Genomic DNA, 16,827 nt, shown 5'->3' with positions numbered 1-16,827 from the left:
GGACGGACGGACGGAGGGAGGGATGGATGGATGTAGGGCTGAGCATGGATTAAAATTTTTACTGCAAGTAATTGGATTAAAACCGCGCAAACAACTGCGAGGCCTGGAACCGTCCATACACGCTTTAGCAAGATTTAAGAGAGATAGACGCTGCAGCTGTCTTCAAAAAGGCCCATTCTTCCTTAACGACGATATTCTAGACTCCGTAAAAAAAGCTGCCGACAACAGTATTTGCAAGTTTATTTTAGCGCCACAGTGCTGCCGGAATGAAACACTTCACATTTTCTGCATTTTGGGAGCAATAATGTTTGTAAAGGTGTTGTCTTGCGATAGTGGGAGTGTGCCTTTTATTTAGAGAAAATTACTTGCAAAATACATCGTAAACATCGACTGATTTCCTTAGCTGATGTGCATGCAGCAAAAAAAGAGCGAGTCTACATTATAGAGTGCTGTAGTAAATAAAAGGGTCTGCGAAAGGATTTAATTAGTTGGCTGCGTAATGAATTTTTCCTGAACAAAATATACAAACAGAAATATTGAAATGCTCAATTCATTCAAATAACTGGCGCCAATAAAAATGGCATCAATGTAAATGTGCAAGCACTGCAGTAGATTATTGAGCTCAATAACCCAAGTTACGCGGAAATATAAAATGACTGTTTAAAACAAGTAAGCACCAGATAATTCGTTTGCCGGAAAGCTTGCGCACCGAAACGTGCATGCGCTCAAATGTCCGTACACCGAACTGTCCGTGCACCGAAATGTCCTAGACCCGAGCGGAGAGGGAAGGGGGGGGGGGGGGGGGGGGAATAGCGTTTACCGCCATCGTACTTTGAACCCTCATCTAAATTGACGCAGCTAAGGGAAGAAGGAATAACGCCCCAGTGCTACTTTAGGAAAGCGGCAGGCCCAATCTTCTTGAGAAGATCGGCCAACCTTACTTTACTCTAATTAAAAAAAAATTATAGTCAGTGAAAAGAAAATGACGCGCCATAATATCGCCCCGGGAGAATGGGTCGGGGAAACTGGCATCGGGGCAAATGGCACGCGGGGCAAATGAGACACGGGGCTAACGTTGCGGGGTTTTCGCGACAGGGATTCTGCGCGCGGGGTAATCATGATACACCCCCGAAGAACATCCTGCTCATTAGTACAATAAATGTTTCTCTCTCTCTCTCTCTCTCTCTCTCTCTCTCTCTCTCTCTCTCTTCCTACCTTGGCTTTGGGACCATATTTTCAGGGACTAATTTTTCCCGGACCATTTTTTCCGGGACCATTTTTTCCTACCATGGCTTTGGGACCATTTTTTCCGGGACCATTTTTTCCTGTCAGGGTCCGTCGCTGACGGGGGTGCTGTGTCCACAAAGTCTTAGCTGACCAGGAATCCCACTTTATTTCCTACTTTGTCAACTCAGTTTGTAAATATCCTGTATATGCCTTCCGTGTAAATATACAGTTTTTAAAAACCCTCCATCAACTATCGTCGTCGTGTCTTCAGTGCCTCAACCATCAGGCACCAACGCAGACCATCGGAAGACTTCTACACGCCACAACATCGGCGCATCGAAGCAAGAAACAACGAATCAAACCTTTACTGGGAAGTTCATAGATGAGCCCGTCACACAAAAACCATAGAGATGTAAGTACAGTCGAAAGCTTTATGACAGTGAACACGGGAGCGCGTGTCGCTCAGTACATTGTTGTGCCAGAGCGCCCAGCCCAAATTCGTTGCACGGGGCGACGCGCCGGCAGCGGGGCCGATTCACGCCTCGTCCAAACCAGACCAAACCGCCAGCGGCGGACAGGCTGAAACCAGCCGAAACATGCATCACCGCAGAGTCGCCTCTCCTTTTGCGTCGCGGCGGCTCGGCCGAATCCTGCATCGGGTGAACGACCGGCAACCGACATGTAGCCACACGCCTAAAGGCGGGTTCGAGGAGACGGCGTGGGCGTCGCCCTCCCTTTCCCCATCGTGGCGGCAAAGCTGACGCAACCGCTTCGCTACCATTCGTTGGATTTCAAACTTCAGCCAGCGAGAGTCCTGATTGGAGCGATTCAAACTTCTCGGGGCTCCATTGAACTTCCGGTGGTATAAAAACCCGCCCGGAGGCACTTATCGTCGGCCTTCCTCGGCGGAATTCTTCGCGGCACTTTTCGGAGGCACCGAGTGGAGAGGTGCTGTCGCCTTTGTGCGAGCCATGTAACGTTTGCTTACCATGTACATACTGTATATAAATGTTACTTCAACTTTTCGTCGGCTCGAGAACTTCATCGCTCTGCTCTGCGCCGCGTCGATAGCGGACGGAGCAAGGCAACGCCGTTACACCGGTGACAAGCTGGGATGCGAGCCAGAACATTGGTGACTGCGGTGGGATACCCAGTCCTAACAACATGCAGAGGGACCCGCCGCGGTGGCTCAGTGGCTAAGGCATTGCGCTTGCTGAGCACGAGGACGCGGGTTCGATTCCCGGCCGCGGCGGCCGCTTTTCTGGTGGAGGCGAAAAGCGTAAATGCCCGTGTGTTCGAAATTTCGGCGCACGTCAAAGATCCCCTGGTGATCAAAATTAATCCGCAGCCCTCCACTACGGCGCGCCTCATCGCCTGCGTTGCGTCGGCGCGTTAAACCCTACAATCAATCAATCAACATTCCATTCTTAATTATGACGTCTTATTTTACTGCGCGAAAGCCGCCGCTATTTCGCTCTCTTTTTCTGGCGAGGCTGATTTCTACCGCTCGGTCGGTGCGAATCAAGCTACAGAAAGGCAGTAAAGCAGGCAAAGTTGGCGTTACAATCCGTTTGATGAAGGGAAAATTTCATATTTCAGCGGGTTCACTTGGCAACGCTCAAGATCACCCTACGCCAGGCGGGATAATGGCTGAACGGCCCTACGGCCCTACAACGAGAAAAAAAATTGCTAAAACGCCCTGCATGTATGGCGATAACCCTACAGTTGGCAACACTGCGTGACGGTCTCCTACCGAAGTAAGGTGGCTTAACCGCTTAACCGAAGTGTGTGCGCAATGTTGCCAGAACAAAAAACGGTTCTCTTTCGTTGTGTCTACCCGGCTGATGTCATTTTTGTGCCCCGTGCAATTACAGAAAGTAATATTTCTTAAAATGCCTGTATCATTACTTAACAGAAAATAAAAATTTATAAGCTATATTTTTTAGATATACGTTCTTTTTTTTAAACGAAATCTGCAATTACCTCGCCTCCAGATGCCTTTCGATTCTCCCTCGAAACTGCGATCTCGAGGGTCGCTCGAAATGAAGGATTACCTCTCAGGATCGGCATCACCACGTTTATAAAATACGTTGAGACGTTGAGTAGAGGAATTGCCGTATCCTCCACTCGACCGAGTGGAGGAAACGCATTGAGTGGAGGAGGGATTCGGAATATGGGGGTTTAGAGAAATCTCCTACAAGTAGTTTTAAACGAGCTACTAAACGTCACCTGCTAAAACTTGGCTTATAAACACTATACTACGTTTCGCAACAGGGCATCCCTAAAGAAAAACGAAAACGTAGCCGGGAGACATGGGAGACATCACTAAAGCATTGCTGACGACACTAGTCCGAATACAAAAATATCGTGTCGCAATATTTTATCGAAGCGTTGAATGCAAATACTAACTAAACCTGCGCGCGTAAGAAACTCCACCGTTGACGGCAAAAACTTTAACACTATCGGGCGACAAAGGAAAAACTGGGGGTCGCGAATATCGCAACGGTGGTAAACACGATTTTCCAGCAAACCCTTAACGTGTTTCAGAGAAAGGGCAATTTGTTTAACTAGACAGACAGTTAAAAATTGCAAATTTTTCTAAGGGTTGGTTCAGCTCGGCGAAGTGCGTCCTATAACGGTCGAGCTCTGGCAGGATTCAGGCCACCGGGTTCTCACAATGCGCTTCAAGTCTTCAAGTTTACCCGCGCATGGCTCTCGGCGAATTGCGCGTGTTCCGCAGTTGACCGAACTATGCCCGTATTTGGGGAAGCGGGGATTCGCTCTCTACTCTGCCTGCTCTGCTTTTCGTTCCTTCACGCTGACATGACGCTGACGCCGTCCGCGGGTAACAACCGCACTCAGGGTCTTCATACTATTCCGCGGGAGGCGTAAAAAACGCATTCACTTTACTACTTCTACACTTTTGAACAAAAATAAAGTAACAGAAAAATGCGCCGTTTAACAACTGTTGTTATTTGTCTAACTAAAACAACTATCACGAACTAAATATATAGAATTTGTCTTATTTAATCTTATCTGCCATTCACGTTCAATGGTCGCCTGGTAAGAGGGACGCGCACAATTAATAGCAATGCGAGTTCACCTCTCAATGTCATGAGCACAATTGGCGGAGGCCGTTGACCCTGTTGTGGTTTGTGGTGTGTGATGATTGACATTATTTAAACAAATTCCAAAGTAAGACACGCATTCTCATAAGGGCTGCCTTAGGCGCCTATATCTCATTGCCCAGCACAAGTACCGGCGGGGACGAGTTGGGGCGAAATGAGTTTGTGCAAAGTCAACTACGAAGAAACACTTTGGCGGCCGCTGCTGTTTCGCGATGGGGTGTTTTCACGAAGATGGGACGGGCGTGTCCGGTCGACAGGCTTAATCTTAAATTTAGGCGAAAATTGTATATACAGAGCAATTTCTCTTTCTCAAAAAAATCCCCAAAGCTGACTCGGCCCATTGGTGCGTTGAGCTGCTCGCGGTAAATCTGAAATTTCTACTTCTGTAAAACAAAAACTACTGCAGCTATCACCCTAGTTATTTCCTTTCTCAAAAAAATTCCCAAAGCCAACTCGGCCCACTGGTGCTTAGAGTCGCTCGAGGTAAATCTGAAATTTCTACTTCTATAAAACAAAACCTACTGCATCTATCGCCCTAGGTATTTTTATGTAAATACTTTGCATACTCTCAAATGATTTACCTCATTCTTGTTTGGCTTGCGGAGCAAATACTTTTTAATAAAAATTCTCAATTTGAATGCTTTTTTTTAATTCTGTAATTCGGGGCCTTTTTTTTTTTTTGCGGAATGTAAATAAGCTAGGTGGTTGAGGGTTTTTAGTCTTATTCTTCTCCCTTTGTTCAAACTTCGTGCCAACATTAGTTTTAGATGCGACTGCATCTCATTCACTCGCCTTGTCCCTCCATACGGCGTTGTCCGTCCACACCCCTCCCCCTACACTATAAAAAAAATAGTTGGCGGCGCCCGGTTTCGATCCCACGACCCTGTGGGCGGAACGAGAGGTACATGGTGTTCTTCCCACTGCGCCACAAAACCAAGACAGAATCAAATGCTATGAACGCGCCTTATATCCTTGACTCATTCAAACTACGTCAAGATGCTACTGATACAACGCATGATGGGGCAATGATTAACACTTGCAATAAAAGAAAAAAAGCTCCCACTTACAGCAACAATGTTGGAGTAAAGGTCGTTGCGACAGCGAAACCCCAAGCATACCACTTAGAGAGATTGACCAAGACTGGCCAATAAAACATAATAATAACCATAAAACATAATAATCATACGCGTTCCCGACACGTTTCACGCGATTTCAGAATCAATCCAACGGAAACACCAAGTGAACCCCACGATGCGTCGCATCTACACAAGGTTCCCCTCGCGGGGAGGTGGGCGCAATTTTTTTGTGTTGTCAAGATAGTTAAATTTGGAAAAAGCTTTGTACTGCACCTAGGTAAAGCATTTTGGTATATTTTGAAAGCTAATTTAAAAAAAAAAGCCATCTTCGATTTTTTTCGAACTTTCAGAAATTAACGCCAAGGTTGCTCGCTATTACGTACATCCAAAACATGCTGCACTATTGATTGATTGTTGAGTTTAACGTGCCGACGCAACGCAGGCGATGAGGCACGCCGTAGTGGAGGGCTCCGGATTAATTTTGACCACCTGGGGATCTTTAACGTGCGCCGAAATCTCGTGCACACGGGCGTTTTGGCTTTTCGCCTCCATCAGAAAAGCGGCCGCCGCGGCAGGGAATCGAACCCGCGACCTCTGTTGCACTATTTTTGTTGTTTTGCATCTACAAAGCGCCAAATATGGCCTTGTTAGCAGTATTGCAGTGACATACCCAAGTGATTTGTAAGAAGCTTATGACCACGATGTAGGGCGAGAAACGGCTGTTACAAAGAGAAAATCATTAAATAAACATTGCAGTGAGCCCGCGCTGAGACTAACTTGCAGCGTTAGGTGAAGCATTCCGGCGGCAATAAATAAGTAATGAAGGACGGCAGCTGAACTTCCTCCTTAGTTTCAGTGAGATATGATCGCATACATCCTGGCAAAACTAAAGGTATGAAACAAAATATAGTATAGCCAATGAGCTTAGCCGCCGTGAGCGATAACAGGAGGCGGCTTACGAAAAAAAAAATTGTCTCAAGCAGAAACTTCCGTAGCGTGAAAGATTTGGACACTGGAACAAAAGATCCCGTTCAGCCGACAAACGAGCACGTACATCCTGGCCTGTTTTTAAGGTCACTAGACGGCCGGCTGCCACCCTGAGACTCTCAGCATCTAAAACGCTTTGATTGCCGCTGACCCGCCATTGACCACTTCAATCAGCCTCACTGCCCTCCTGCTTCATGCTCAAACGAACCACAGTGAAGGCGTACGGCCTCGTCGGTGCTAAGCGCTCTGCAGTGGCATGTGGTGCCAAGAGATCTTCGCGAACCAGTTCATGCGTACTCAAATTTTCAGTGAACAGACAATTGAACACGGGTGCTATTCCTGAAGTTTGAAGAGAGCGCGAGTACCAGATCAGACAACTGAAGTGCATATAGTTCGAACATAAGGATAATTTGCAGTCTTCATTCATTAAAGACATTTTTGTTTCACTCCATGGCTCCGTTGTGTCCCATGCAAAACATCACGACAATCATTTATAGCCCAGTGGTCTTATAAATTCCAGGTCTGGAATTGCGCGGTTGGGACGCAACTAGTCGATAATTATGCACACGACTAAACATGGGCTAGGAAGCCGGAGCTTCAACATGAGATTTAGGTGTCATGTGCTCTATACACGTCCAATTTCAACGAAGCATGCTCAGCGAAATGTTTATTTAATGATTTTCTCTTTGTAACGGTAATTTCTCACCCTACATTGCGATCATAAGATTGTTCCAAACCACTATATATATAGAATGTCTCCACAGTATACTTCTAACAAGACCATATCTGGCACTTTCCAGCTGCAAAACAACAACATAATGCAACGTGTTTGCTGTAGGTGACCGAGATCAATCTTGGCTTTAACTTGGGAAAGTTTGAAAAATATCGAAGACGGTCTTTTGTTTAATTGGCTTTCAAAATATAACAAAATACGTTACCTAGCTGCAGTACGGTGCGTTCTTCAAATTGAACCACACTGACCACATAAACTAGATAACAAAATACGTTACCTAGCTGCAGTACGGTGCATTCTTCAAATTGAACCACACTGACCACATAAACTAGAATTGACATGAGGATTGAACAAAGATAGATGAAGAACACTAGAAAATTTCAACTAGCTAGCTTGTTTAGATTCCAAGAAAAAAGGCCCCACATTTGGGACATTTTCAATTTTTTTGTCCAATTTGGGAATTTTCAATGAAAGGAATATGCTCTGCAAGCCAACAAACACGACTATGTTAAAGAATTTACGAGTATGCACAGTATTTACATAAAATGAACTATAAATAGTAGCATTCCTACGTTTCAATTCGCACCCCCCAACTCAAGTTTATGTGGTTGACCACGTACGAGCGAAGAAAGAACGCAACAAGGACGAGCACTGACTCGAAACAGGAGCTTGTGGTAGTTATAATTTGAAAAGATTTGAAAAGAAAAAATTCTGTTCACTGTCACCGGTAATGCGTTAGATTTCTGCCGTCCGACTTAAAGGAGTACTGACACGAAATTTCTCGTTTTCAGTTTATATGCTGTAAACAACACCTATTGGCCCAGTAATTACGAAAATCGAACCGAAAGCCGTCAGCCGCCAACACAGAATTAATTATAGCACGTTTATTGCAACCAGTTTCAAATTTGGTCGCCGCGCGGGGAAATGGCCGTTCGAAGGCCAGCCTGCAAGCGGGCCAGCCTTACGTCACGGTCTCACCCGTGACGTCAGGGACGTTCGCCGCATCGTCTGCTACGATTGCATATGGTCCGCACTCGCCCGCGCAGTCGACATGTCGTCACGTCAGTGCGCCTTTCATCCAGCGGCCGTGTGTCGTCTGAATCGTCAGACTCGGATGAGTCGCTGCCACTCGACAGACAGAACAACTTTATTTGGCCAGGCGATTAGGCCGGAGATATCTTCGCCGTCGTCCGTTTTTTAATATCACTGCGGCTCGAACCGGCGCAGACCATGATAGCAACAGCTTGTCGCCACACTTCTAATCAATCTGATCGCGAAAAAGAAGTTCCACATGCGAGAAAGTAGATGTTAGGGTGTTGAAAAATTTGGGGTTGTTATCAGCGCAGAATTTAAAAGCGGCGTGCAGATATTTGCCGTGATGGTAAGCCTACGCTGACCGGAAGCGGAGGTTCGGCGCTCCGACCCAGCACTGCCGGCACCGCGGTGCGGCGAGTGGCCAAAAGATGGCGCCACCTGCGCGCTAGAATCAAAACAGGCCACGGCAGATGTCTTGGTCACCGATCGCTGAAACGGAAATTATCGCCAAAATAAAGCTACATATGCGAAAAAGGCGATGATAGTGTGGTGAAAAGTTGTGTAAGGGATGGTCATTCGCAGTTGTACAGATACCAGCGATCAAATAGTCGCCACGATACTAAGAAAATTCCCAACACCCAAGCTGACCAGAGCAACGCCGAGCCCGCTGGCTTGGGCGACAGATCTTGCGGCCGCCGCCACGCACGAACTCAGTCCACGTTTGGCGCTGCATGCATCGTCGCATGAAAAATAATGCATCTTGGCGTCGCCGTCGATTTGCTCGGACAGGCTTCCACGAGCAGTACTTCGCATTCCGCGAGCTTGCCATCGGTGCGCGTCGACATCGCGCACCGCGCAGTGCCGGCACCGCGCAGTTTTCGGCACCAGTGCAAGGGAACACCATGCGCCGGCCACGAACTGAAGAGCAAAGACGTCGAACACGCAAAGTTTACAAGCATTGCTCACACAGCTACACCCACGTCTCCTGCCCAAACGAATACCACTGGCAACAGCAGCGCAGGATATCGTTTCCGGTTCCGAAAACACTATATGACGTCACCCTGAACCGGCCAGACATGCAGGCCGATGTTTCGTCACGCCGAAAGCGATTTCGCTAGTGCTGCCGATTGTGGAAGCTCGCGGCCGGGACAATAAAAATCAATTTTAGATGTGATGCCGGCCTCGGATCACTGCAAAAATTTCTGTGAGGCATCTGTACAAACTACTGAAGCCAATTATATCATTTTTTAGGCGTCAAAATTTGGTGTCAGTACTCTTTTAAGGGGCTATGTAGTGCAAGCAGGTCAAACAAACGTAAAAATGGCTTTAGTTGATGGTCCTGTGTGTTTCAGTCTTTGATTTATTTTTCTGAGGGGTGTGTTCTGGCGTCGATAGAAAAGCTCCATATGTGGAGGGTGCTGTTGATGAATGAGCAAGTGGCAAACAGCCGTGGAACAACCCCCACACAACCTCACAGCGTGTAGGATTCGCCCTTTTGAACCCTCCCCCCCCCCTACCCTCCCCAACCCAAGAAAAAAAAAACATCGTCGCGTGTCGCTAAGAGTAGGACCCTCAACCTTGTGCGCGATCTACCATTGCGCGCGTGCGTGCGTGCGTGTGTTTGCGCGTGCGTGCCTGTGTGTGTGTGAGTGAGTGAGTGAAACACTTTATTATTATTACTATTATTATTATCATCATCATCATTACTATTATTACTATTAATTATTCGGAAGGGGGGACTCAAGGTCTAATCAGGGATGGGAAAGGCGGTAAAGGAGGTGAGAGCGTCTACATCCTCTTGTGTATCCCCGTGGTACTTGCGAAAGTCCACAGGGACATAACAGTGATGCCCACTCCTGGGGGGTCTTGATGTTCAGCGGATGATGGGCCACGAGCCCCGAGCACTCCCACTTTATTAAAGACGAGAGGCCATGAGGCCCTGCGGGGAGTGATCAGGATGGGTGAACGGGAGGAGAAAGGGAAATGTCACAATTCACACAGTGTACGTAGTTCTAGTCTTGCAGCCCTATTCACAAAATGCCCAGTTAGCTCAGTCAGTGGCACCAAAATGCGCAGTTTGCAGTGTTTGCATTGGTCGTGGACGTGTATGGTCAGTCCGGGACAGTCTGTCAGACAGCTACACCAATTTGTAGAGACCGTTTCCAAGGGCGTACTGGGTTATTATTTACAGAGTAGCGGGGTTGTCACGGACACGACTAACCTGCTCCAGTTCAGTCACGGGTGCAGGACCTACAGTTAGCAGCTGACAGCGGTTACGGGCGAAGGGTGCGTGCGTGCGTGCGTGCGTGCGTGTGCGTGTGCGTGTGCGCGTGCGTGCGTATGTGCGTGTGTGCGTGCGTGCGCGTGCGTGCGTGCGCGCGTTTTATGCACATTGGGTTTCAATGTCGAATAAAATACCGCAGAGGAAGAAAGAAAATTTCTGGGGGAAAAATTCGGTGCTTAGAAAATGATTACGGCAGCCCCGAATTGCACGGTGTAGAATAAAGAGCTGTTCCTGCAATTGCACAGACCGACACACATCGCGCACACGCGCACGCCCGGACGCATCTCGCACAATGCGCGCGCGCTTCTCGCATCGTTGATAGAACAGAAGAATACTGAGATGATTTAATTGTAGGGTTTAACGCGTCGACGCTACACAGGCGATAAGGCGCGCCGTAGTGGAGGGCTCCGGATTAATTTCCACCACCTGGAGATCGTTAACGTGCTCCGAAATCTCGAACACGCGGGCGTTTTTGCTTTTCGCCTCCATCAGCAAAGCGGCCGCCGCGACCGGGAATCGAACCCGCGATCTTGCGCTCAGCAGCACAATGCCATAGCCACTGAGCCACCGTGGCGGGTAGAAGAATATTGAGCAGGCCGGTCAGTATACATAGCAAAACTGGGCAACTCACGCCAGTCGGAAGGGTGATGTCCGCTAGCACGCGATGAAAAAAATGCAGGAACACAAGTCGACGCAGTGGTGAATCCAAATAAATGGGATAGCGGAAACGGGACGTACGAAGCGCCTGCAAAACTATCCCCTTCGACCCCTTTTTTGGTAACGTTCCTACACAAATAACGGCCTCCTAATCCCCCACCCCTCCTGTTATCCCGTTTCCTGGAGCGCTCGATTTAGACCATCCGAAAGCGCAACCGCTTTGCAGAGCGCTCTAAAGCTACTAACCTGATTTTTTTTTTTTTTGAGGGGAAGGGGGGGGGCGGTTCAGAACCACACTATAGCAAACATCGGCTTCAGCAGGAATCTGTGAAGTCGCGTGATTTTCTGACCAAGGGACCATGTTTTTTTTCCTGTAAATGGATTCACGCCTTTTCGACAACATCCCTTGCGACTGAGATAAAGAGTTTACTTGCGTTGGTGAACAAAGGCACGCGCCGGTGTCACTGCTTGCAGTTGGTGTGGGTTTACAGTAAGTTTCTGTACTTATAGCCACCGAGATCGACAACAAAAGTGGGTCAACAACTTAGGCTGAAGAACAGGAGGCGGTGAATGCAGTGAGTTGAGCCGAAAGACGGATGTCCTTTATATCACGTCCGGCACTAAGTACACCAAAGACCGAGAAGAATTGAGAACCCTCGCGATGCCAAGCTACCGTGGTTTCTTTTTTTCTCCTTCTATCTAAACGAGGTTGGGAGGGGGGGGGGGGGGGGGGGGGGGCATCCGTGTGTTTTTTACGCTCAAGCTGAAACTTTGAAGTGAAATATCGATTTTTTTTTTACCGTTACATGCCATATTTGTATCCCACCCAATTATGTTATGTTGAGCGAATTATCTCTGCAGTGCTTCAGATGCAGTTCAAAAAAATATTTTTGTACGTTGGCATAGTTAGCGTCTTGGGTGTTGATGTGAAACTTGCTACGGCAGAATTCAGATTTTTTTTTTGTTTATGAAGGCGTGGTGAGAAATTAACAAAGAGAGAATAAGGGCACATATTCCTAATATGGCTTATTAATTTTCTTTGCTGGCATTATTTGTAAAAAAATCAATTTCTTATAGCAACTTGAAACGATAAATGGGGCAAATAAGTGTGACGTCCGTCACTTGTCGTTTGAGCATGCAAAGGTACATTTGGCTGCGGGTATAACAGCTGCCACTTCTCGATACGCGTGTGCTTGAGGCGACAAACAATTGGACTAACGTGAAAATAATTTATGCTGACAGAGAAAACACTGCTTCCTTAAAAATATGTAAATGTTCAAACGTTGCAAGCAAAGCGTTATGCTTTTCTATTGCCAAATTTGAATTAATGGTTCTTATTTGTTTTTGTTTCATTGATCAAAATACACTGTATTTCGTCTTGGTTACAGCCGTATTGTCGCGCAAACACAAGCCGTTCGATCCTTCGATTCATTCTCAAAGCAGGTGGAAATACGCGGACGCCAATTTCTCTACGTTTGTACATTCGTAAGAAACATAAACTACATGAACGAAAAAAAAAACAATACAAACACGACGAATGATTTTTTTTTCTTCTTTCATTGATTTATTTGAACGCAATGAGAAAGGCAACTTCGATGGAATGTCAACGCTGGAAGCCGTCGCTTTCGATTTTTTTTTTAGCCGCTCAGTCTGTGTGTGTGCTCTGCCTCTTGGGAAAAAATATCTACTAGTGGTAATCGTTTTTCCCGTGGCGTTTGCTATAGGAAGACCGATTACCATATATCCCGCCAAATCGTGAAATTTTAACTTAAATTGATTAATTTAAAACATCGTTTGCTTCCGGACAAATGCTGGGGGCAATGCAAAACACGAAATCTTTCGAATAAAACAAACGTGTATTTTTTCTGCATGGCCCCTTTAAAGCCGGTCCTCTATAGAGCCAGACAACCTGTTAAAGAGGCGTACAAGCGCTGCCCCGCTTATGGAAGATGTCATTGCGTTTTTTCATCCATGGTACAAGAACGGTTTGTTTACAGAAGCATCCGTCACAAAGCAGCAAACACAAGATTACAGTATGAGTCAAGCTTTAGCCACTCGTAAGCCGCGGTAATCATTAGAACTCATCACCTCACACACGCTTATTTCAGCACGGAAGGATTATTTTATTAACTGGTTTCTTGCATCAATAACACCATGCCAAGCCACCATGTGTGGCATCATCGAGTGGTGTAGAAGCCCGGGAAAATGATTATGTTTATCGGCGAACACACTTCGGGTACTGAGACATTCTTCTGTCAAGTTCCACGCAACAAGTTTGATTCCCTGTCGCCGTATTTGTGATGGCGGCAAACACGAAAGACGCCTGTGCGCATGGCCATCGGGGGAAGATTAAGGACACTCCGGCATTGCGTGCAATACGTACTCTGTTACACGTGAAGTAGGTGTCTACACTAGATAATTCACCGTGGACCATTTTTGCTTTTCGTGCCTTAACCTAAAAATATTCGCCTTGAGAGCGTGCGTCAAAGTATGCATAGTAATGCTGCGGTGAAGTCCTGAAGTAGGAAAGGAAAGTAGAATCGAGAAGAAACCGAAGACCCACACACGCATGCACGCACACACACACACGCACGCGCGCGCACGCACGCACGAGTTACTTGTAAAAAGAAACCAAAGCAAATGAAGTTTCATAAACGTCGCGATGAAAAGGAAAGTTTTCATCCTTGCTTTGCATGCATAGTGCTTGCGCGGGTCTCAAACTGTCACACGTCTCACACAAGTTCCTGCGGCAAATGCGCTGCTCTCGTATATATAGTCACTTCTCCGCGAATGATGGACAGAAGTCTCGAACTTTTTTACACTTTCGTTTCATTTATCTGCATAAGCAAATATTCAATCGATAATATAATCCACTTTCGGCCACATATTTGTATTTGTTTTGATCAAAATATTGAATAATCGCGCACATATTTGCAATTCTAATCACAGCAGTATTAGCCCTACAGCCTATTCGTTGTCCATCGTCGCTGCATGCAGCAAATTCGTTATAAAAAACTGCACGGCCTCGTAAACAAGTATTTTACAAATGTATTTACGACATTTACACTCTAGCTGTAACAAAATTTTCAGGCTAAAATATATTTCACAACTGTCGCCTTCGTTGATATTTTAAAAAACGCAATTTTGAAGCGAATTACAAATCGTGCAGTGTACGAAGGGATATAACAAAGATGCACTGGGAACATTTCAGGGTTTTGCTGAAATGCTTTTACGGAGTTTCCAGACATCGTATATGAGGCCGTTAACCCTGCGACAAGCGTTTAACACTAGTGCTTATAAGATGTAGTGAAGAAAGTGAAAATACAGCTACTGTAGACCGCGGCTTTGTGGCTTGGTGCGTCCCGCGCGCTATGAAACGTTAGCTCATTTCCTTACACGACCACTGTTCTAGGTCGCTCGCGCACAGAGCCGCTGTCGACCTCCGTGTTGAGTTTTTTGTGGCCCTCCGCGCTTCACCCACCAAACTGCGCGAAACTTTTAGCGAGAAGATACCCTGCGTGAAAGCTGATTCACGGGCACCACGGGCTTTTTTAGCTATCAGTGCGATGGTAATCATCGGGCGCCAATGTTATACCATAGGATAGAAAACCCACTAAATAAGTTACGCAAATTTCACCTACCCCCAATGTGGAATAATTTACTTAAAAAATTCCGTAAATAATTATGTGTTTTGTTTATTTTCACAATCATATATTTCGATCGTTTTTCATTGTCAAAACTTTGTTTACACAGATTTTTAAGCTCTGCGGGATACATGACATACGTGGGACATATTTCTGTTCATAAGGGTCACTCCCTGCAGATCACTAAATAAATTATTCTTGCCACATTTTTGGGTGCCCCTGACGTTCTCCATCTTCAGCAGATATACAGTTGAAAAAAAAAAAAAAAGTGATGCATGCGCTCCGCTCCGTACAGGCGGTTAACCAGAAGCTGTGACTTGCGGCCGGTGTTCTACGTATAGCGGGTGGCCTACCCATTTAGAAGTAAAGTGCGGCCGGTGTTCACCACGTTGACGCTGTTCTTCCCGCACCGCCCGCTGTTATCGCTTCAGCTGGGATCCATGCAGTAGCTAGCTGCGAGTGTGCTCCGAACCGATAAATTTTCAAATCCTTTTTTTTTTTTTTTTCGTGCATGCTTAAAGGGCCATGCAGACAAAATACAAGTTTCTTTTATTCGAAAGATTTGGCGTTTTATAGTGCCCCCAGCGCTTTCCCGGCAGCAAGTGATGCTTTATTCACTGAGGAATTATAAGTTCAAATTTTGATTCTCCCGCCAAATCGTGTCTCGCGACGTCTGCCATGACGTCATGGCAGGTCCTCAAGCAAACTTCAAGTGCGCGGTTGTCTGCAGCGGGTTGCGGAGCCTTGTTTACTGTCAGTCCTACATGGCACCACCATACTGCTCCGCACCGCTATTCATTCACCTTTGCTTTGTTTTTTACCGTATTTGCACCTGGCTTGTTTTTGTTATGGTAGGTAGTAATCGTTTCGTGAAACATGGGGTATGTTCGACAAATAGGGTCACGCAAGATAATGTCACTTACGCCAATTGGCCAGTGTCATCTGAGACAACCCCAAAGGGCCACATCGCTGGGCAGCTATTACCAACAGCAGTACGCACTGGTACTTCTGTGTTTGCGTGTACTTTCATAACTTCCATTGGTTCACCCCACCATTCTTACTGCTATAAAATTAATATGAATTACACTTAAGCGAAAATAGCTCGGTCTGCAAGCTTATAAGCTGTGCCTAACTTTCGTTTCCTTTTGCCGGCCTCAGCCAATTGCATGGCTCCATATATGATCTAGTGCAGGAAATGAGCTAGTGAGTCACAGGGCCATTCTCCTTTTTTCTTAATTATGTAGCTTATTTGCGTGAAGTTTACGTTAAAAGTGGTGTCAATATGATACTAATGACGCAATCTTTCGAATGAACCAAATTTGTGTTTTGTCTGCATGTTTAAGGGGTTCCTCCGGAGGAGTTTTCTGCTTATGTGGGACAGCCTGATTTTCATTTCACCTTGCCCTATAAAGCTTCGCTTTAAAATGACCTTCGTAGAAAGCATTGGTCGAGTCAGCAAGAAAACAACCTTTGCGGTGGATGCAAAACTGAAAATGCACTTTTTGCAATGGCCTGCCGAGACTGACGGGAAAGCCGGGCACCCTAGTGCCCGGCTTTCTGGCGGTATGCGGTACCCAGTAGGTGGTACCCAGTGGTACCCAGGTGGTACCATAGGTGGCAATAGGTGGTACCCAGGCCACCGCAGAGACACGGCCTGGCATTGCCGTGAAGACAGGCAAAAAGATCAAAGTACAAAGAGCATGCCAGGCAGTCTTTAAATGCAATACGTATTTTAAAATCTGCATGTTTCTGATTCGAGATACCCATTGGGAAAAAAATTACGTGGGCACTCTGACCAACATACCGCATCTGATGAAACTGCCTGATGAACTGGAACGTCAGTGTATCTTACGCAAGTTTCGCAGATGAAAAACTAATCATGAATGTTGAAAAGTGCACTAACGTGAAACAAGTACTTCGATTGAATTCGACGATTCCAACATACGCCCTAAGACCATATAAATAATTTGGACTAAATCAACTTTAATTTATATACCGTATTTTCTCGCTTACAACCCACACCAAAAATGCGAAAATTTCACTGGCTAAGTAGGAG

General features: G+C 46.2%; 1 non-coding gene across 1 annotated transcript; it reads left to right on the top strand.

Annotated features, from left to right (window-relative positions):
* The first annotated feature begins 2,405 nt into the window (after positions 1-2,405).
* Positions 2,406-2,479, top strand: Trnas-gcu (transfer RNA serine (anticodon GCU)). Its single transcript has one exon. It is a non-coding gene; the product is annotated as a tRNA-Ser (tRNA).
* Positions 2,480-16,827: the final 14,348 nt, after the last annotated feature.

This window comes from Haemaphysalis longicornis, unplaced genomic scaffold (assembly GCF_048455015.1).
Source record: "Haemaphysalis longicornis isolate Haplotype H1 unplaced genomic scaffold, Haemaphysalis longicornis Haplotype H1 scaffold_1, whole genome shotgun sequence".
NCBI classification, from domain to species: Eukaryota; Metazoa; Arthropoda; class Arachnida; order Ixodida; family Ixodidae; genus Haemaphysalis; species Haemaphysalis longicornis.
The sequence above is the reverse complement of the archived record's forward strand: the minus strand, read 5'-3'. Positions and strand labels throughout refer to the sequence as shown.